The sequence below is a fragment of the Saccopteryx leptura genome, chromosome 5 (assembly GCF_036850995.1).
Source record: "Saccopteryx leptura isolate mSacLep1 chromosome 5, mSacLep1_pri_phased_curated, whole genome shotgun sequence".
NCBI lineage: Eukaryota > Metazoa > Chordata > Mammalia > Chiroptera > Emballonuridae > Saccopteryx > Saccopteryx leptura.
Window position 1 is genome coordinate 67,156,958 of NC_089507.1, and position 23,115 is coordinate 67,180,072.

At 36.0% G+C, this 23,115-nt stretch overlaps 1 protein-coding gene and 1 non-coding gene across 5 annotated transcripts in view; one reads left to right on the top strand and one right to left on the bottom strand.

Annotated features, from left to right (window-relative positions):
- ARHGAP24 (Rho GTPase activating protein 24) overlaps positions 1 to 23,115 on the top strand; it is an 865,538-nt gene that overhangs the window by 618,035 nt on the left and 224,388 nt on the right. Inside the window, exon 1 of one of the 4 annotated variants that reach the window (XM_066387192.1) lies at positions 2,119 to 2,364. The exons of 2 other annotated variants lie outside the window; for them this stretch is intronic. The gene's annotated coding sequence lies outside the window, so the exon portion shown is untranslated. Of the gene's footprint in view, positions 1 to 2,118; positions 2,365 to 23,115 lie in introns of those variants that run through there. One more of the 4 variants, XM_066387194.1, reaches the window with a different exon arrangement.
- TRNAM-CAU (transfer RNA methionine (anticodon CAU)) lies at positions 16,762 to 16,837 on the bottom strand. The gene has a single exon. It is a non-coding gene; the product is annotated as a tRNA-Met (tRNA).

A 23,115-nucleotide genomic window follows, 5' to 3' on the forward strand; every position in this document is an offset into this window, starting at 1 on the left:
GTCTATCAGTGTGTCAAACTCCTGTCATATTTGACATATCAGTGTTATTTATATTATGTAGATGTTAATGCCTTTGGGATTTACCTTTGCACAGAGTTCAATTAGACAAAATTAATTGAGAATTAGTATCCTTTCATTGTATCAAAAAAGCACAAAGTATTGTTTTACAGGATTTTATTCTCAATATTTATGTGTTTTGAATCTCAGTTGCTTATTTGTCAGGATTGAAAAATTGACATAGTACCTATTAAGTATTCTACATTTTGGAAAATATGTTCAAACAATCTGATTGCCATTATAAAAAATTATACTTATGTAATTATTTGGTCACAATTACATTGCTTTCTTCCAAACATGATCTTAAAAGTAGATGAAACATATCAAAACCATTTCTGAGATGATGACTAACTAACAGTTTAAAAATGGATCTTGAATGATCTGAGCATTTTCTAATTGTATCTTTGAATTGTAGTATGTAAAATATATTTGGCTTTAATATTTTAAGAAACCATATTGGATAGAAAGGTTAATAGTGGCCAAAGCAATTTTAATCTGGGCCACTTCATATTTTAGCTTATCTCATGCTAGAATGAATGTTGAGAGTGGGCAACTTAATGGATAAGATATAAATAAACTTTGGGAACATGCTTAGAGTGTGAAAATGGATTAAAAGATAGCTATAGAAAATTGGCCTTACTGACTATATAAATTCATTTATTTTATTTGAAAATTATGCACTTCTCTTAAAAAGGTATTACTTGTCAGTTATTATATTCCATAAGAGAAGGATGAGGTAAGTTTATAAATGTTCAATCTGTCAAATAAGTGAATGAATGAATGAACCCATTTCCGAAAGGAAAATTTTAAAAAACCATTTAAGGACATCACCCCTTCAGTTAAAGAAATAATTTTTTCATATATAAGTAGGAAACTTAATTTGAAAGCAGCAGATAAAAATAGTGCTGTTTCTCTTTTATTTAACAAAATACATAATCAGTAATAATCAGAATTAAAACTGACAGTCTTTGGCCGGTTGCTCAGTGGATAAGAGTGTCAGCCCAGGGTTCAATTCCTGGTCAGGGTACACAGGAGAAGAGATAATCTGCTTCTCTTCCCTTTCCCTCTCCCCCTTCTCTACCCTTTCCTCTCTGCAGCCAGTGGCTTGATTAGTATGAGCATCACGCCGGGCACTGAGGTTAACTTGGTTGGTCCAAGCAGGGCAGCCTCAGAAGCTAAAAATAGCTTGGTATTTGAGCATCGGCCCTTAGATGGGGATGCCGGGTGGATCCCGGTTAGGGTGCATATGGCAGTCTGCCTCACTATTTCCCCTCCTCTCACCTTAAAAAAAAAAAAAAGACAAATTGGAAATTGGGATTTGCATAAATAGTAATGTTTCTAGTTAAAGAGTCATGTAACAATATCATTGATCCTGAGACATAAAAATATTCTGGAAAGTACATGGTCGTCCAACCACTATGCTGTATATCTGAAACTAATACAGAATACCATTGGATGAAAACTGTACTTAAAAAAATAAAAATAAATAAATACTCAACAACAAAAAGCATTCCGGAAAATCTGCAAAGAAAACAATTATATTCTAAGTATACAAAGATAAAAGGCATTATAAGGAAACTTTCAGTATTAATTTATAATGGAGGAAAATATTTTCTCTGGGAACAACAGATGGTTCTTATATCGTTAATTGTTATACTGCTCCCTGCCAACTCATTTAAGTGTTATACAAGGATAGAGAGTAAAAAAGGTAAATCATTTCCCCTCAGGTGCACCAGTGTAGTGGAAAAAGCACTGAATTGGGAGTTGTGACACATGGTCTCTGTTGTTAGCTGTGGCACTAATTAGTTATATGAGTGACCTTATACAAATTATATTTTCTCTGGACATCAGTTTCCTTACCTATAAAATGAAAGCATTTGGGCTAAATTATTTTTAAGACTCTGATATACTTTCTATGGTTCTCACTTTTTTTTTTTTTTTGGTCTCTTTTCTAAGTGCTCAGATACTACATTATTTAAGGTATATTTCCTAATAGTGCCTTTTTTTTTTCTCCTCCCGTCTCCCTCTCTTTCTTCAATATATGGGATAGGAGGATACAGACTAAGTCTGAAGGGAAGGAGGAGGAAGAAAATTAGCTACAGGAAGAGTTTATATCCCCCTCTACAAGAAAGCTTAAATATAGCTACCACTGCTTGGAAAGGAATGATTTATGTCCAAACAGCATTTTCCAGACAAGCTCTGTACTTTTTTGCCAACAGAATAAACTTTAAACTGAAGGCAGTAGACAGTTAAACAAGAGTCGGCACTGGAAACAGCTGTGAGTAGACAAGACCAGTTACTTAAAAGGTACTGTTTTTTACTCACCGAAATCTCCTTCAGGCTTCATTTGTTTCTGGGCACAAGTATTCCGTGGTCATTTGACCTTTTTCTTTCACCTTACCTCTCTATTCGGAGAGAAAGCACATTCTTTAAAAGATCTTAGCTTTTTGGTTACAGTGTTTTATGGGTGTTGATATGTGAAGCTACTAGGATTTTAATTTCATTTAGTTATATTTTGTTTTCAGGAGCCAAATGATATTTGTTGTTATTTTACTTTAAAGCGTTGTTTAGCTTTGTTCTTTTGTTGCTTCTAGTTATGAGTATATTTATGTCTATTGTTTTTGTGGGATAAAAAGGGAGATGCCTTAACGTTACAGAATGTACAGAATGTTCTTGACTAGGGGAAAGGGATGAGTTAATGCATCTTCAACTCGAACTATAGAACCAACATAGAGCCAATCAGATAAGAGGACCAGGGCAGGGGCGCTCCAGGCTCTTCACTGACTTGGTGGAGGCTAACTGAACCCATTTTAGCCTTGTGAATCAGACCTGGAAACCATGCATTTTTGAATTGGGGTTTTACCTCTAGTTGGTTTTTATATTTAACTGTGTATTTTAACGTTTCCTTTTCTTCCTTCCCATATATATATATTTTTAAATTCCAGTAAGCCTTATTTTTTTTAAATAAAAATTATCTTCTATAAGCTCATCCACTTTAAAGGACTAACATTCCTAAGAAGAGTGACATTTTAAATAAGACTCCAAATCATTGAACTTTGGAGGACTCTCAGAGCAAAATGGGAACAGCCCAAAGTGTCAGTGGAGTGGACAGATGGGACTTTCTGAATGACGGTGACTTACCCCTATCATTTGGGGTGTCACTCTTTTCCCAGAGGACTAGATAGCTAATATATAATAGTTGTTGCTGACCAATAGGCAAATAATTGACAGTTAAGGGATTTTACATATGTGGACTTTGCAAAAAGTGAAAGCTCATAAGTTTACCACTTCAAACTCCAAAAGTTGTAGAAAGCATTTGGCCATTTTGGGTTAGTTAACTTTCTGAGATCCTCTCTATATTTTGATATCTCTCTAGAGAAAACTAAATTTAATTTAATGTTTTCTGAATTGCTCAGCTTGCTTCTTGTGGATACACGTTGTAAAACTATTCCATAATGTAATGATACATCGGGGCCCTATTCTGTGGAGTGTATGGCTATCGTTTCTTATGTAAAAAGATCACATAATCACTGTGCTTTTCAAAATTCTGTATCATATTTTTTCCTCCAGCATCCACCATTCATTTGGAAGTGTGACTTTGTTTTTCTTTTTATTGGCATGGACAGTTTGCGTTTTTCTAACAACTCCTTTCAACCTCAACCACCCCTTTATAATTACTATTTTTTGTGTGTGTGCTATGCACAAAGAAACCAAGAAAAAAGGTTTATAGAAAAGTATGGGTGGAATAAGAGACAGTAATATTACCCAAGGACCCAAGAGATTCTCTTCTGAGAAAAATGCATGTGTTAAAGTGCATAGACACAATGACATCTATTTTAGGTGCTCAGGAGACTTTTGGTTTGTATCCAAGTTCTTCGTTGTGGTCTGTAGTAGAAGTTGCCATGGAAGTGGCTATGGCAGAAATCAGGCATTGCTGCATCAGAAAGTCCTGTTTGTTCTTTCATAAAGTTTTTGGAAGTGTTCGTCAAGGAATCAATGACTAATCAAATCCCAAAGGGCAGTATTTTATTTTAGTCCCATTCACCCGTATGCTGTTCACATGCATACATGGCTGGGAAATTGTATAATGCTGCTATGTAGGAACCAGTTAGAGAAAAGGAAAACATATTCATCTGCCAGTCTGCATAATTCTTCTGTATGAGATTATGCTTTCGAGAAAATAATGTAAAGCTAATTTTCTCAGTGATATCTTGATTTCTTTAATGGTATCCTTACTTGTAACTTCTTTTAAGCTGAAAATACTATAAAGCAATTTTATAAACTGTATATATTGAATTTAGTAGCACCATCTAAGTTTTTTTATATTCAGTATATTTTATGTTGTGCATTTCAGAACAAAAAGAATCACCAGTTACTCAATGATCTTGATAGGGCTAAAAGTCACTTTTATTAATCCCACTTTACACAAGAAAAAAAAGCTGGATATATTAGACAAATACATGAGAACATAAACTGAGTCCAGGATAATTCTGCATCCCAACTTTAATTAGAGTCCATTGCCCATTACTTGATCATTCAGCTTTATTTAGAAATATGCTGTGAGACCTTTTGTGTTAGAGGCCCTTCTGGCCTAAGTTATTTTTTAAATATACATTTTACATAGTTATTACAGAAATTATTTCTGGGCGTTAAAGGCTCTGGTAGTATATATAGAAAGCTCTTTCTGTTTCAAATAATGAAATAGGGAATGATTTCTTATCTGTACCAATAATTTTGGAGTCCACATGGATACATTATATAAAACTTAGAGATTTTGCTAATTTTTGCTCCCTCCTCTTTCTGTTAAACAGAATAAGAGACAGTAAAAGTTATTTTAAAATAAAATGTTATTCCAAATTGAAACACAGCTCTTAAAATTAAAAATAATTATTTTAAGTCAATGCAATAAAGTTTTTCTACACTTGACTGCGTCTTTCAATTTAATCAAAATTTTATTTTCACATTCATACCTAATTAGGGAATTTTACATACGAAAAGATGTGAATTTTATAGTGAGAACTAGACTACCACTGAACCTCCTGAAAACTCTGTGCCATCATGAATACACATTTCTCTTTACAAAATGCTTTTTAAAACTAAAGGAAGAATCCACCAAAATAAACTAATGCATGTTAGTGTTTACTGGTATGACTTACAAGGGTCCTTCTTAACCCAATGTGATAAGAATTCTCCAGAAGCCTCAGACCCTACCTCTTCATGAACTGGAATCAGTGAGCAAGATTTGAGGTTTCCAAAGAGCTACCTTGTGGACAGGTGAGAAAACTATCAATATTCCTGAAGGTATTGATCAGGGAAAGATAATTGCTTTATTCTCATAAAAATCCTCAGGTAGTTCATTTGCAGTTATATCCTCTCAGAAAATATGCTCAAACTGACTCAGGTATGTTCTTACATACGAAATGCCTTTGTTTAATGGACTAAATTGCTATTTTGGACAATTTAAGTGGGGATGTGATTAAAAACCAAGGTTCTTTTTATACATTTTAATCATGTCACAAATTTTTGTTGAATGCATATAACTTTCGATCTTAAAAGTAAAATGGCATTAACAAATAAAATGATACTAAAGTTATATGTTTTATACCTCTATATTATTATTGAAGTATTTGTTATTTAGTTTACTGTTGGGTCATGCTAAAACATGAAAATCATCATTATGCAGTGCCACTTAATAAATTACAAAGTTGCTTTTAGCAAACAGTCATTTGGAACTGTAAATTGCTATAAAAATATCTGGTACCTGTGTTCAACAATAATTTAAAAAGTAAATTTGGAGGACATGAAACAGCCTTTTCTATACCTTGTGTTTTTGCTTTTATTTTGTTGAAGGTGTTATGGAATTTATAATACATTTGTTACAAGCAGATACTGCTGTTATTTTTATCTTATTAATATTTATTATTTTATTGGTAAAATAGAAGGAAATTAAAAGAACAAATGTGACTGAGTCTAAGACAATTTCATACACCAAATATGATTGGGGTGATCTTAAAATTTTACAGAGTAATTTTTAAAGATTACGTAAGTTATAGAGTTCAAGGTAAACACTGATGTCTTTTCAAAGTAACAGAATAGAAAAATAATCCTAATAAACAGTTTTCTTTTGTTTTAGCTTCTCTCTATAATCCGTGTTCTGTCAAATGTGTTTAATACCAAGGGGCCCTCTGCGATGCTTCTCTGTAGCAGTGCTAGTCCCACAGGGAAGGTAACATTTGCTTGTCCTCCATCCCCATACTAAAAAGTATTATGAGTAGAAATAAATACAATGGAACTGAAGGCAACCTTCCTACAAACATCGGGTGTAAAATGCCGTACATTACTTATAAGGCAGTTAACAACCACAATTATGCAGAGGGCAATAGTAGAGGGAAATAAACCATTGTCACCCATTCCGTACTATAATGGATTCACTCTTATTATTAGGTTACTTTCTGTGACTGTGCACATGATATAGTGTCAATTTTTGTTTGATCTTATTTTTATAAAATTAGCTTAATATTACATATTAATATTCTACCTTTTTTATTTAACATTTTATTGGGACCTTTTTCTATATTATTCAGAACACTTTGGGGGAAAAATTTACAGCTGCATAATATTCTATTTTATGTCTATACAGTATATAGTAGAACATGTCCTCATTGTTAAGGGCCTGCATTGCTTCAGTGTGTTCTGTTATGAATAAAATAAGAATGATGTTTGTATGATTTTTGCTCATTTGATTATTTTAGAGCTATAAAGACTTAGAGATTTGCAAGTCTAAACCCATCTTTTCCCAGAGTAGGGAAACTAAGTCCAGAAATATTATTCATCTAGAACCTAGTCTTCCAGCTTTCAGTCTAATGTTTAAATCCATCCAGAAGAAGTAATGACTGGTGTTAAATTTATTCAGGGGCAAGAGGTGAAAGCACAGTTTCCTTCTGTTTGAGTAAGAGGTCAACCATGTACTCTATTCTCTGAGAACTCCCCAGGGAACTGAATGGTTCTCATACTAAAGGAAGAACTTAAGATTCCCTGCCAGAGTCTTTATTGCACAAGGGGTGATAAACATACAATAGCTATGGGAACACTTAAAATAGCTGTCATTTTGTTAATGAGTATTTACTAAAGCATTTCCTGGGCCATGAGTGTTTATGGAATTTTTAAACAAAATATTTATGAAGATGAAACTAGGACTTGCTTCAGAAATTATGTCCTTTTCCTTGCACCTTCTCTTCTCCTTAGTGCACAACCAATGTTCAAGCCTCTGCTACTCCACAACCCAGTAAACAAACACTCAACTTTCTTAACCAAGCTCTCTCCTCCTGATGCCAAGAAAAAAATGTGCATTTTTCTGTTTCTGTTTCCTTCCGACTCTATAACCCTTTGGCTTCTCAAGGGTTGCTAATGACAGCTGCATGAACTATGAAATCCAACAGCTTTTTATCCCCGTGCTCACCTTGGCTCTTTCTGTCATTTACACTGCTGCCATGCTCTTGTATTTTGACAGTAGGGATCTTGTTAGAGTGTCTCTGCCCCTTTTTTCCTCATTCTCTGTAGAGAGCCCCTGTCTTCGTCCCACCTCCTTGTTATGGGTGTCTGTGTTTCATTTTCCCCATTTATATTTTCTTCCTCAGACTGCATCCATGGTTTCAACTTGAAGCTTGATCTAGCAATGTGGTCATCAAGTTCTCTTCTAATTCACACTTCGTGCGTTCTAACGAAGGTCCCCTTCCTCTGGATGCACAGCTTTCCATGTATATCAGGACCTTGGTTGGGTTTCAGCCCGAACTTGATGGCTGCTCCACCTTACAGAGTTGAGGTTCCAGCAGAGCCCGCCTCCGCCCCCGCCCCATCCAGTACAGTGGGGTTTCAGGTGTTCTTGCGCTTCAAACTCCATGTTGTTTGTACACTCAAACAGCCCTTCACCTTCTACCTTCTTCCTCACTTCCTGTACAACCAAGTGTCAGTTAAAATTAAAAAATATATATATATTCCTGGCATTTTTTCCCTCCATTACCATGGCCACCATCTTGCTCAGAATTGAATAATCTCTTCTTAACCCCCTGTCTCCTCCCTGGGATCTTTCTCTCCACTACTTTGCCAAGATCTAATCCATCTTCCACACTTCCAGCATTTTAAAGGATATATTTACTTTTTCTTTTTCTCTCAATAATTCAATGAGTCTTTAGTAGACAGTTAAGACCAAGAGCTATGCAGTTGAATTTTAGGGTCTGCGGCCCAGGTTGGGCACATTTTACATGTATCATCCTATGCAACTTGCTTAATTCTAAGCCTCCATTTTCTTACAAAATTAGGGTACCAGAAAGGGCAAGCACATTATCAAACCTTTGTATGTGTGAACACAATGCTCTGTGCACTTTTAATGTGTTCCTGCAGTTAGTACTCAAAGAGGAACATTTTATTAGATTTATACTAAGCATTCTAAAAAAATGGAATGCAATTAATCTTAAACAGACTGGTTTATTCTTTATGAGTTCAATGTGTGTTTTGAAGAAGTCTACACTAAAGTTAAGCCCAGTTAATACCAGTGACCTTGGTCCAGTTACAACTGTGGTAAAACAAAGGTAAGTGGGTGTCTTGTTTTGAGACAAAGGCATCTGCTCTCTCTCTCTCTCTCTCTCTCTCTTTTAAGAAGGGAGCAAGAAAAGTAAAGATAGCATGTTTTTTCTTTTTTATAATGACAAATAGATGATGCACATATACACTTCTTTCTCCAATGTTTCTATGGTTTTTCTCTATTTTTCTTTATGACCCCACCTTATAATCACAAAACAAACAAGTAGAGTAACTAGGAATTTATCTCAGTTTTTTTTTGTTTTGTTTTGTTTTGGGGTTTTTTGACAATAGGCTCTCTGCCTCATTTGTAGACTGTTTCTTTTTCTTGGAATTTAAGAATCCATGCAGCAACATCATATTTAAATGGGAATACTCTAAGTCTAAAGTAATGAGAAAGGGTTTTCAGATGTATGCCAGGAATATTATTCCTTTATAATTTTATCCTGGAGCAATAAATTAATTTAGTTTTTTCAAATCAACACATTCCTCTCACTTTGAGTAGATAAACTGACCATTTATCCTAGGATCCATTCTGGGGGTTTTGAAAGCTATTGTTAATGTGTCTTCCAGTGCTTCCCCCAGAGACTGCCAAGGTGTTTGTATCCCAGAACTTAGGTTCTTTCTTCGCATCAAAGGGTTCTGTGGCTTACTTCATTTCCTTAATGAACTCATTCATTACTTAAAAATGGAAGGTGCATAAATCATGACAACAGGGAAGTTGGATAAAAATTTAAAGATATTGTAATTAAGACCCCTCATATTGCAAATGATTCAAACAGTCTAATGTAGGCTAAGTTACTTATCAACGGTCATAGAGCAAGTCTAGACCATGCTTCCTGTCTAAGGACATCTGCCTTACAATCATCCTAGCAGCTTGTTGGAATATTAATTGCATTGAATAGTTTCACAGCTACAATAGAGATAGACACAACTCTTCTCTTTCCTTCTCCCTGCAGAGTTGGAATCCAATGAGTATATTAGAGATCCATTCTATTTTTCATTCACAGGAGCTTCTTGTTGGTGGGGAAAGCCTTTCAAACAGTGTTTGCTTGACTAAACTTCTTCAGTGCCTGGAATGTGAATGAGTGGCATATACCACAAAAAAGTAATTATAAAATATTTATGAGTCATCTCCAAAATGCAAGTCCCACTACTCCATAGTGTTCTTTGAAGTGAAGTAAATCTCTACATTGGAGACGTACATTCAAAAAGTATTAACATTACCTTATAGCATTTTTATCATATGAAATATCATATTTCTTATGAACACACACATAGATCAGAGAAAATAGATTGGGATCACTAACTTGATAAGAGTGAACATTTCTCTTTCTCCCTTCAAGTCTATCACCATCTCTGCCACCTTCTCATATAAACACTTGGCATCAGCATTTCTCTACAGTCTCCCCTTTGTGTTATTTGCCACATGCTGGTGATGAAGAGTTTAGACTGCTCTTCCTGGTTTTGTTCTTGGGAAATTATTACCTCTTCTGTAATGCTTTCCCTGACTCTGCTACTCCTTGCCTCCCACAGCCCTCTCCCAGGGCTTTAATCCTTTTGCATTTTAACTTCTTACTTAATGTCCCCCTTTTCTAGCTCAGCTACAATGTAGGAACAGGGGCTTTGCCTTACATGTCTGTATGGTCAGAGATTAGCACAGTGCCTGACACACGGATGCCCAATTTGGGGGTCCAGTATTTCTCTAGTCTTATTGTTACAAAGGATTCTAAATCCTGCAGTATTCTCACTGATGGACCCACCAACTTTCAGACTAGATTCCTGGTTAGTTGTTGGAAAGTAAAAAGACACAGGCAGAGAACACAAACTTGCTTTTATTCCCACTTGGTAAAATACTTTAGGTTTTTGAGCTACACATATTTTATTTCATAATAAAGCTGTTGAGCATCCGAGTGTCTGATTAAACTTTGTTTATCTTAGCTTCCTCACTTTTGTCAGAGTTTCAGGAGCTCTTTCACATGATGAGAACTTAGACCATGAGTAAACATCTCAAAATATTTTTTGAATGTCAGCACTAAGTTTATTCCTTACATTTGCTCAAATTTCATTTATTTTTATGACAACTACTGCCTCAGAAGAGAAACAACTCAGACAAAAAGTGCTTTGGATGTTTTTGTTTGAGATAGCTTTTGAGTTTCAAAAGGCTAACTCTATTAAGCTTCAGAATCCAAAGTTTAAATTATAACAACAAGGACAAAAACCAAATAAAACAGATCTCTTTATCCCATGGCTCAAGGCAGATAATGATTCTAATGTAGTGGGGACAGAGGGACCTTAAATGCTTGCAGGATGATGGGATTCTGAGTAAGGGCTCCATGTCTTGCCATCCTTGGCACCACTCCTTGAGCTGCATGTGGGAGACAGAACTGAAAAATTGGATCACATTGAGAAGATCTAAGAGCATAGGAATCTGTGAATCACTTCCTGTATGAAGTGCATGGAAGCTACAAAACTCAGAATCATTTTTTAGTGCTGCTGTGCTTGGTGCCAGGTTATTATAAGTGGGTATCCAGGCAGACATGTCTAAGACAGCCTCCTGCTTATCCCCCTGCCCTACATGTAACCAAGAGAGGAAGAGAAGGAACAGTGACAACCAAACCTGGAGGAGATAAGAATCAGCACAAGAAACACTTAGTCCAGGGTCTGTGGACAGGGATGGGGAAATTGGAATCTCAGAGATGCATGTGTGGGAAAGATGACTATAGACCAATTCCCACTTTCCCACATCTCTGATATGGAACCTTGGAGGTCCCTGAGATTATATGGCTCCCAGGAATGTGGAGACCCTGAATTAACCAAGATTAAGTTTTAGCCATCTGATAGAATTAAAAAAAAATGAGTGTTACCTTTTATACACTAGATTTTATAGAGCAACATTCATTCATTCCTTCTACATAAGTCATATATATTTTTAACCCTAAAACTAATTGCTTTTAGCTATCTATTTTACCCTAGACAGTGCTGGTGTAAAATAATGGTTTATAATTTTATCAAAAGTCTGAACTGTACTTGTTTTTCTTTGAATTTTGAGGGATATCAACACTATAAAGACAAAGAATAAGATTTGATTTGTTTAGGTCTTAGGCATAGAGGTGAGAAAGTTAGGGAATGAAAGAGTAATCTTCTTAGAGAATTTCTACTCTTGACAGTTTAATGAAACTTCACATTTTTGTTTCTGTTTCATCCAAATTCTGATCAGTAAGGGCCAGAAACATATGCTAGCTTTTTATTCTTTACTGATGTTATCTCAAGTGACACAGAGAAAATGCTGAAATTTTGGTAAATTGCTCAGCAGGATTGTTGCCTGGCTAAATAAATGTGCCTTATACATGAGCCCATACTGGTCAGGAGTGATCCTTACTCATGTTCTTAAAGCACAGCTAAGCTGCCCCAAAAGTAACATCTTCTCAGTGTCTATGGGCTCCAAAGAGATCAAAAACAGAAAGAAAAAAATTATTTACTGTCTTTCTGAGGGGTTTACAGTTTACTCAAAGAGTAAAGGCTAAATTTGGACTTGTCAGTAAGTTCCCTGTGAAGATCTAAGTCCTGAGAAGTTTTTAACTCAACTTACTCATGTGCGAATTTTTCAAATTCATGTCCTATTTAGATTTCCACTGGTCCTTTGGGACATCTTGGAATTTCTTGGCCAAAACTTAGTAACTGAATGGGTGTGGCTCAATTTCCTACTACCCAGTCTGTAGACAAAGAGGGTTGGTATGCAGAAGTAGACTTGTGTGCATGGGTTGGGTGGAAATTGTCACATTACGCAAATGAAAGCGCTGAACAAAATTCTTTTCTGACAGTCCAGGCATAGCATACCACAGGTTTAACAACAATGAGGTTTAATTTGGGGAAGCAGTTAACATCAGGGGTACCATGGTATGGTGAATGAGGTCAACCAGCCAGAGCGAGCAAGATGGTAGGCAAAAAAACAGGTATACTCAACAAGTCAAGCAGCCTCTTGTTTTCAGGGATGTTAGTCAACAGATTAACTGGAGTGCAGATGAAGACTCTTCTTTAAAGTGAAATGGAAAGCAAGATGCAGTTTCATTGAGCAACTGGGTAGTAGATACTAGATAGAAACTAAGACACAGCAAAAAAGCAAAAAACTCAGGATGTGTTAGGAGAACACAAAACCTGATCCTAGAGAGTGTGGAACAGGGCTGAACTCACAGTGAGAGCCCAATGGTAGGAGGAAGAAACAAAGTACTAATACTGGTAATGAGAGAAAGCCAGGTATCCTGCAGGAGTCTGTCTGTCCTGCACTTCTGATATTCACTGTTGACTACTGGAAGATCCTAAGGGGATGGGGAAGTTATTGACAGGATGTTAATCATTTCCTATAAAACTGTGGTGGATCTGAGAGGCAGTGTTAAGGATACTTGAAAATTCCTTCAGGATGTCTTATTAAACCATCAGTGTAGCATTTCCTATTCAAAGATTACGAGATTCTTACATCTCCTTCCTTTAAAATCTGATGTTTCATTGCTTGAGTTTCCGTCCTGTCTTCTAATGCTTTGATTTAAAATATTCTTTACTCTTACCTTCTTTCAATACATCTGTGGATTTAGGTTTTTTTTTATAAGCAGGTACAAAAATTACCTGAAGAACTTAAAATGCAGATTTCTGGGTCCTTTCCCAGTCTCTGATTCAACTAATCTGTTATGGGGCCCTGGAATATGTATTTTACCAAAAACTTCGGGTGATCATGATACAGGTGGACCACATTACAAAAGGACTGTTTTAACTCATCTAAATGCCTTGGGAAATTTGACAATTCATTGGCCATTTTACATCTCTCAGACTCCCCATGTAGCAGTACAAATCACTCTTTGTTATACCGTACATCTTGACTTTGGCTGGAAAAATGATCCCCATAACTATATCTTAAGCCAAAACATTGAGAGTCTTAGAATACAATTCAAAATTCAAGATAGAGTGTGTTTTGGCTGTCTTTAATATTATTGTATCTACAGTTTAAAGGGCAATTTACTTTTATTGAAATCCAGATCTATTATGAAGTATAAAAATGGTTTAAATTTATACCTGAAATGTAAGATTGTATCTGTTTGCTCTTTCTAGAGTGAAATATCTCTCCTTCTTGTTTACTAGAGAACTTTTTTTTTCAACTGAAATCATAAAGATAGCTACAGACTCCTGGTAGAAATTAAAAAGGAATATTTGGGATGTTTATGGAGTCTCTTTTAGAATTGGAAGCTGGGCAACAAACAGTCATCACATATGGGAAAGATTTACATTGCCTGAGTAGGCTCAAGTTTGATGTAGCATAAATGGTATTTTCAAGAGCTCCAGTTCCCCAGATTTTCCATGGCTACAGTATATGCTCTTGTCTCTGCTGAGAAATATGCTGGTCTAGGGAATAACGAATAAGCATTCTTCCAGGCACTATAGTCATAGTCTTTTGTTGTTGGCCAAGTTTAGTTTGACTGTTTCACATATGATTTTGTTCTCCATGAACTAGATTGGAAAAAATGAAAAACTGGTCTAAAAATATCAGGCGTTTAAACACTAATTAGTAAACATTTATTATTACTAAGGTCTATAAGAACCAAACAGCAAGCTTATGCCATGCATTGAGATAGTCCAATGCTGGTCAGAATTGTTGTGTTTACCTTTTTTAACCCAACAATGAAATAAGGAATCACAGAAAGGAAGGAACTCCATTATATAACGTATAAAGCAAATTGTCTAAAATAATGCAGATAGAATTGGAACTAAATGTCCATATTTGAGGAATCAGTGAGAATCTGGGAATTTAAGTCTCCTTTAAAAAATTCTTTTTTATCATGACCTTATTATGTTCAGTGCTATAAATTCTGCTGCTGTAACATTCATGTAGAACACAAGGACATATTTAAGGGTAAAAATAGGAGGCAATAATGTAAAATGCTGCTCTTTACCAAAAGTGGTTAGGTCTTGAGGGTGACCCCAGAAAAAAAATTCTGTGTTAAAATACTGCATCATATATTATGTTCACCAAGGATTGTCAGCTCTCTGCTTTACATAACAGAATTAAACTTCTCCCTTCTTTTGATATTAGTCAGGACCATGTACCTTGCTTTGGCCAATGAGAAATAAACAGAAGTGATGTGTCTCTCTTCCAGGTGAAGGATTTAGGTGCCGCTGTTTAGATCATCATATGCTCTTCCTATTGCTTTGGGATTGTGGAAGCTCATATTGGTGTCCTAAATGGCTATGATGAGCTGAGGCACAAATGTTGTTATAGAATTGTTAGTGCAGCATCATTTAGCTTACCCAACTAATTAAAAATTTAGACATGGCAAAAAACACTTTAGGGGTTTTGAAAGAAAATGGGACTGTTCCAAGCAAAAATGAAGGTTACCAATATGTATGATTGTTCATTGTTGAAGTTTTAAAGGAATTCTAGAACCAGTGTGATAGAAAGAATCATGCTTGTTAGTTCAATTGCAGCGTCAAATTTGAGTTTTAAGAAACTAAAAGTAGTATTTAAATTTTTTTCAATATTAGATATGTAAAAATCAGGAATGTACCACAAAAGTGGGAATAATGATGACATTAGAAACTTAAGAATGATAGTGAATGCAATAGAGATGCTTCTTTGTGTTCGAACAATTAAAATGTTTTTTTTTCCAAATAAGCTTGAAACAATTTTTTTTATTTAATTTATTAATTAAATTTAATGCAGTGACATTGATAAATCAGGGTACATATGTTGAGAGAAAACATCTCTAGATTATTTTGACATTTGATTGTGCTGTATACCCCTCCCCCAAAGTTAAATTGTCTTCTGTCACTTTCTGTCTGGTTTTCTTTGTGCCCCTCCCCTCCCCCAACCCCTCTCTCCTTCTTCACCCCATTCCCCCTCCCCCCACCCCCCACCCCTGTTGCCATCACATTCTTGTTCATGTCTCTGAGTCTCATTTTTATGTCCCTTCTATGTATGGATTCATATAGTTCTAAGCTTAAAACAATTTTATACTTAAAAATACAAAGATAGGGGAATATCATGCCATGCCTCCAAAAATATAAAGTTTTAATAATTTTAAAACTATATTTCATATAAAACATGGTTGTTAGGATTAAGGGAATTCAGAATAGGTTGGTCTTGAAAGAATATCCCAAAATCAAGATCATGGAAGAAAAATGGAGTCTCCTACATGAGCATTATCTATATAGAAACCCAGGCATACATACATCATCTCATCACAGCATAGACTACTTTAAAAAACCATAGCCCAGGTCCTGGCTGGTTTGCTCAGTGGTAGAGCGTCAGCCTGGCGTGCAGGAGTCCTGGGTTCGATTCCTGGTCAGGGCACACAGGAGAGGTGCCCATCTGCTTCTCCACCCCTCCCCCCTTCCTTCCTCTCTGTCTCTCTCTTCCCCTCCTGCAGCCAATTCTCTATTGGAGCAAAGTTGGCCCAGGTGCTGAGGATGGCTCTATGGCCTCTGCCTCAGGTGCTAGAATGGCTCTGGTTGCAACAGAGTGGTGCCCCAGATCCCCCTGGTGGGCATGCCGGGTGGATCCCGGTCGGGCGCAAACGGGAGTCTGTCTGACTGCCTCCCCATTTTCAACTTCAGAAAAATACAAAAAAAACAAACAAAAACAAACAAACAAACAAAAACAATAGCCCAGTAATTGTAAATATATTTTTAATTAAAATGAAGTATAAGATTACTAAAGTATGTTTCAATTCTGGGCTCCTTGCAATATCTCTTAAAATTATCTAATGTTTGCAATGTCCTCAAAGCCTATCTGAACACTCAATATTTTTTCCTGACATCCAGCCCCTCCTTTTTATTTCCTATCTTTTTTTTGTGTGTGTATTTTCTGAAGTGAGAAGCGGGGAGGCAGACAGACAGACTCCTGCATGCTCCTGATTGGGATCCACCTGGCTAGCCCACTAGGGGTCGATGCTCTGCCCATCTAGGGTATTGCTCTGTTGCAACAGGAGCCATTCTAGTGCCTGAGGTAGAGGCCATGGAGTCATCCTCAATGTCCGGGCCAACTTTGCTCCAATGGAGCCTTGGCTGCAGGAGGGGAAGAGAGAAACAGAAAGAAAGGAGAGGGAGAAGGTTAAGAAGCAGCTGGGCACTTCTCCTGTGTGCCCTGGCCAGGAATCGAACCTGGGACTTCCACATATGAGGCTGATGCTCTACCACTGAACCAAGCAGCCAGGGCCTTTCTTTTCCTACTTTTTAAAGTCCCTCTTTCTATTTCAAGCAGTTTATCCTTTCAGCTCTCTCTATCATTTTATAGAACCACAGCCAAGAATGGAGCAGGCAGACTTAGTATTCTTTGGAGTGACTAAAACCAAAAGTCAAAGACAAAATGCTTTGTAGCAGTCAAAAGGAGGCAAGAAATAAATAGTTATTATACATATAAAATTCCCCCCCCCAAAAAAATTCCTTGTGTTTGACACAGATAAGAGGGATAAGCTTTCAAGAAACTAGCTTTTGCTTACCTGAGGGAGTACCCCATTGATTACATCTGCATAGATCAACTCTTTTTAAAATTAATGTTGTGGTTTTTCCTGTGAAAGTAGGTAGAATGAACTAAAAGATAAATCATATACTCTGGCACACACCTTGATGGTATTTTTAGGGATGTTATGACAGTTTGTGAATCATGTTCCAAATGCTATTCACTGAGGAAACACTTCTGATAAGTCTTTTCTCCCATCATCATCCGTATTTGGCTTTAGTTTCTGAGGAAATATCTGATCTCAGACAGATTTTCTGCTTCTTGTTTCAGAAATCTGATCATAAAGTTGATTTTTTATAGTACAGTTCATAGCTCTGTCAGATCTCATTGTCATCAACTAATATTTGGACATTTTTAAAAATTCTTTGTCATTATTTAATTAGTCTCCAAAATGTCACAAGAGGCAGAGTTCTCCCTGTTTTTCTGTATGGAGGACTTTTTTTTTATTTTGAAGTGGAGGAATATTTTTCATGGCCTCATAAATTAGAGACAATAAGGTAAATAGAGAGTTGACAGCTATAAAAGAAGCAAAATTAGCTCTCAGTTATATAGCACCAATAAATTGTTAAAGAATGAAATTTTGTGTTAGCAGGAGGTCATAAATGTGCAGCACACACCAGTCACTACCTTTACTTGTATGAACATGAAGTAGTACAGAATATATGTGCTTTAACCTAGTCTAGATAACAGATTTTTTATTTATTAATTTATTTGTTGTGTTTACATAGATTCTAGTGTCTCCCCTAAAGCATCCCCCCCGTATTCCCCCAACATCGGATAACAGGTTTGATACACATTTTTGAGCATGAAACACCTCTATAATGTATATTTCAATAAACCATCAGCAATAATTCTAACTGCTTATTTACAACAAGTATTTGTGATGAGAAATCATTAAGGGAACAAAGTTGAGCTTGTCTTTCATCCCTCAATCTTAAAAGGATTGCATTTTAGAGATGTAGGCTTTGATTTGGGGTCATAGTTTTAAAATATTGGAGCTGATTTTATACTAAACTTGGAAAACACAGTCCAGATAAGTGAAAATGGGGTTAGTTACAGATTAAACTTTATTTTCCACAGGACAATAAAAATATAGGAGAGTGCTTCCTCTTTTAATTTTGTTTATGGTACCTGGCAAAGTCTTTTCCATCACATTCTATTTTTAAACAAATTTTCCCTGTGTTAAAATTATGACCCTCACTTTATATGTACTTCTTTTTATCTCATAAAATGTGGGATGAAATGAAATTAGGCTGTTTCCTATAACAAAAATAAAATTTTCTTGTGCATATGGTGAAAAGAAGAAATTAATGCAAAGGGTCCTCAGGTTATGACACAGTTCTGTTCCTACAACAGTCACATAACCCAAATTTTGGTGTAAATCAAAACATACCCTACCCTAAGTTACTTACCTATCCTAACACGGTTGTAAAATCATAATGTAGAACATAAAAACACAAATAAACCACAGGAAAAGGAAAAGGACATGAATATACTATACTGTACACTGTACTGTAGTAACAGAAAAAAAAAATGACTGTAAATTTTTTTTTTTTTTTTTTGTGGTTGGCTTGCACACTGGAAGGGGCATTGCAAGGTGGGAGAGTGACCTATTGGGAGGAGGAAGCTGGAGAGGCAGGAGAACCCGCAGAAGGTGCTGGAGACACTGGGTCAGGTGAATCAGGATTGCCTAAGGAACATGCAGGAGACGCTGGAGATGATTCTACCTGTACTACAGGTGTTTCATCTCAAGAAGCAGCTGATGTAGAGGGTACAGGATCTGTAGCCTATGTAGTCCATAAGTTTGACTCTAACGGCATAAGCCAAAACACTCACATCTCAATTTTTTTAAAGTTTTTATGGGGATGAATGTCGTAAACTCAAAAATATCAAATGTCAAGACTGTTGTAACCCAAGGACACCCTGTAGTTCCTGTTATCTTCAATATTAATCTACCACCCATGGTGCACTAGGTGTTGCTCAGAATATACCCATGAAGCAGTGTCTTCTTTTTAAGAATTTATGACTCATTGTAAACTGTATAATACAGAAATGAAGAGCAAAATGATAGGAGTATAAATAAGGAGATTTTGGAAGAAATTTACTGAAGCTTCACCTGAGAAGATGTGATTTATTTAACAGTATGAGATAATGACTAAGAAGAGTTACCCATAGCTCTTGCCCTTTTCTTTAGGGATCTGTATTTCTCATGCTGAAGGGGAAAGGCATTCCCAAATGCATAATGCAACAATATAAATGTATCTTGTAGCGAGGGAATAAAACCATTTAATTTGGAACTGTGGTGAAAAAAAATAATCTGCTCTTTTTTGAGTTGAGTCTACTGAAGGTAGCTGTTTGAATCTTTAAAATGCAATTTACATCCATCAAGAAGATATCTGAATTCTGTTGAAATAATAAAGGCAGAATGAAAAAGAGATAGTATATATCACTAGGGATTATTTTGCTGATGTTTTTAGTACTCTTTTGTAACATTGGTTATGAAGCCAGTGGCTTAAGTAGTAAAATACCAGGGAGAAGAAAATAATACCCAAATACAATTGTATTATATGTTCTTTTTTTTTTTTTTTGTATTTTTCTGAAGTTGGAAATGAGGAAGCAGTCAGACAGACTCCCGCATGCGCCTGACCAAGATCCACCTGGCATGCCCACCAGGGAGCGATGCTCTGCCCATCTGGGGCATTGCTCTGTTGCAACCAGAGCCATTCTAGTACCTGAGGCAGAGGCCATGGAGCCATCCTCAGTGCCCAGGCCAGTTTTGCTCCAATGGAGCCTTGGCTGCAGGAGGGGAAGAGAGAGACAGAGAGGAAGGAGAGGGGGAGGGGTGGAGAAGCAGATGGGCACTTCTCTTGTGTGCCCTGGCTGGGAATCAAACCCGGGACTCGTGCACACCAGGCCGAGGCTGTACCACTGAGGCAACCAGCCAGGGCCTGTATTATATCTTCTTTTAAATTATGCTATTTATTACAGAATATTTTATTTAAATATTGTCTTTTGACAATCTTAGAAAATTCTGATTGTGATCTTTTATACGAGTAACGCAGCCTTTAACCAGTATTGACCATCTATTTCTGGTCATTAGTGGCATAGTGTAATAGTACTGTTCTTTGACCAACAAATAAAGGCCTACCCTCAACAACCTCTCAGGTTATCCCCCTCAAAGAATAACCTGTGAGGTAGAAGGACTTGGCTAAAGGAACATTGCTTACTTAGCCAAAGGTCCTTTTTAAGAGTAGTAGACAACATCCAGTTGCAAGGAAACTCCATTCTACCAATAAAACAGAAAGAGGTCCCCTCTCACTCTCCTGTTTTCTCCATCTGACACCTCTAAATTTTGTATCTGTCTCAGAATTGATATGTACATTGATACAGAAATTTATACAAAGAAATCACTGTTACCCAGAGGCAAAATATATGGTAATAATCTAATGACCTTTTTTTTATTGTTCACTATCTTGGCTCTATTTTCTAAGTTTTTCCTCTTTCTCTGACTGAAAGAACCTGGTTTATTGGAGAGACTAGGGGTTGTGAATTTCAACAAATTAGGATTCGAACTAGAGTAAATTATGGACTATTTTGGCCCTTAGTTCTTTTTCTCCATAGAAAAGTAATAACACCACTGTTACAAGGCTGTTGTGAGTCTAATGAAATAACATAGGTAAAGCTCTTAGTGGGAAGATTAAAGTGTAGTGATGATAATTGGATTCATTTTCCATTGTTTTGGGTGTCCATGCCCAATTCTCCTGCTAGAACTCCTTATTTCATTTTCCCATCTCCTCTCATATAACCCTCCTTTTGTTGTTAGATTAAGGGGGCTGCAATTGAAAAAAAAATGACAATATGATAACAGAAACATAAACTTTCTATGTATAGTGACATGAGGTTAAATTAATATATTGTCAGCTGAATGGAAAGGAAAATTATATCTAATTCCTTTGTTTCTGACTAATAAAGACCAAGTTTTATGCATCTAAACATTAGTTCAAATATCATTTTAACTTTTCTTTGAAAATATCAAATAGAATTTGTAAAGTTAGAATGCATGAGTTCTTTCTAAATATCTATAAAATTTGGAGATATTATTGGCAGAATCCAATCAAGTTGTTTCTTAAAAACAATCTTCTTAGCCTGACCAGGCAGTGGCACAGTAGATAGAGTGTCAGACTGGGAAGCAGAGGACCCAGGTTCAAAACCCCAAGGTCACCGGCTTGAGTGCGGGCTCATTTGGTCACTGGCTTGAGCAAGGGGTCACTTGCTCTGTGGTAGGCCCCCAGTCAAGGCACATATGAGAAAGCAATCAATGAACAACTAGGGTGCCACAACGAAGAATTGATGCTTCTCATCTCTCTCTCTTCCTGTCTGTCTGTCTCTCTCTGTCCCTCTCTCTGTTTCTCTTTGTCTCTGTCACAAAAAAACAAAAGAACAAAACCAAAAAAAAATGATACTTCTTAAAAACAAAACTAGTAAATCCAGGAATACATCAAATCTCAGTAGTGTTCCCACTACTATCTACCCCAAACTTCAGTGGCAAGACCTCTAATCCAAATAAATTATAACCTCTTGAACCCTTAACCATTTTTGAAGGGGATGGCAGGTTAATAATAAGAAGTAGAGTCTTATTAACTCTTGGCCATATAATGTTCCTTGTGGCCTGTATAGCAATCATAGAAACCTGGGGTTTGGATTGAGACCTTTAAAATTCTGGTGAGTCTTCCCATCTACTCTGTTGACACTGTAGGCTTGTGACTGGGAATTTGATACTCTGCTTGTTTGGGTTTTAGTCAATATTTCTTTCAGTTTTGAAATATTTATTGATCTGACTTTAGTGACAACTTCTATTTAGAACATTTTGATTGTTAGTTAGAGATTTGAAAATATACAATAATGATTAAATACTTATGTCCAAATCACTGTTTCTTTCTATTTTTGGCAGCAGTCAGAATCTGAAAAAGAAATTTATTTATTTGAATCCTATTATTTTACTTGAAGAGTATCTCATAGGCACTATCTAGCACTTGTTATCTTTGCATGTTTAATTATTTCACTACACAATTTATATTGATTCTTTAAAAAAAGGACAGATGTTTTTGATTAATACAGCATAGTGGGAAAAAATCAGGAATCAACTTCTGTGCACACATAAAATAGTAATAAAAACACAAACCAAAATTAAAAATAACATGTAATATTTCTTCCCATAAGGATACTCAGCTTACTGTATCCATATCTTATATTAAATTCTTTCACACATGTTCAACTCTGGATCAATACAAGTGCATTAACTACTTGATGTTTTCTTGGTTACATTGATTCACCACCAGAGAGGAATTTTATTATGTCAATTCCCTAAGAGACAGGTTTTCCATTGCCTCTGGTGAGGTATGTTGAATCAGATTGGTCCTTTATACTAAAGCCCTGATTCAAAGTTATGAAATTTACTCATAGTCTTTTTTTTTTTATTAAATTTAATGCAGTGACATTGATAAATCAGGGTACATATGTTGAGAGAAAATATCTCTAGATTATTTTGACATTTGATTGTGCTGTATACCCCTCCCGCAAAGTTAAATTGTCTTCTGTCACCTTCTATCTGGTTTTCTTTGTGCCCCTCCCCTCCCCTAACCCCTCTCTCCTTCTCATAGTCTTTTTTAAAAAAAATTTAGAGTATATTACAAGTTGTCACTCTACTCTCAATCCTGTGTAGCTGAGAAAAATTTTGCTAGAATTGGAATCTGTACTAATTAAATTTGAATTTCAATCTACTTTTTAAAAATATATTTAATAGAGCTTTCTAAGATCATTTTTCTATATTAACCTTATTAATTTTATAGACATTATTTGTAGCAAAATTTTTTTCTATTTCCAGTAATAAAAACCCAACTATAGCCAACATCAGCAAAAACGGAATTTATTAGACCATAAAATTGAGAAGTCTAAGGGCAGCTCAGCCTTCGGGC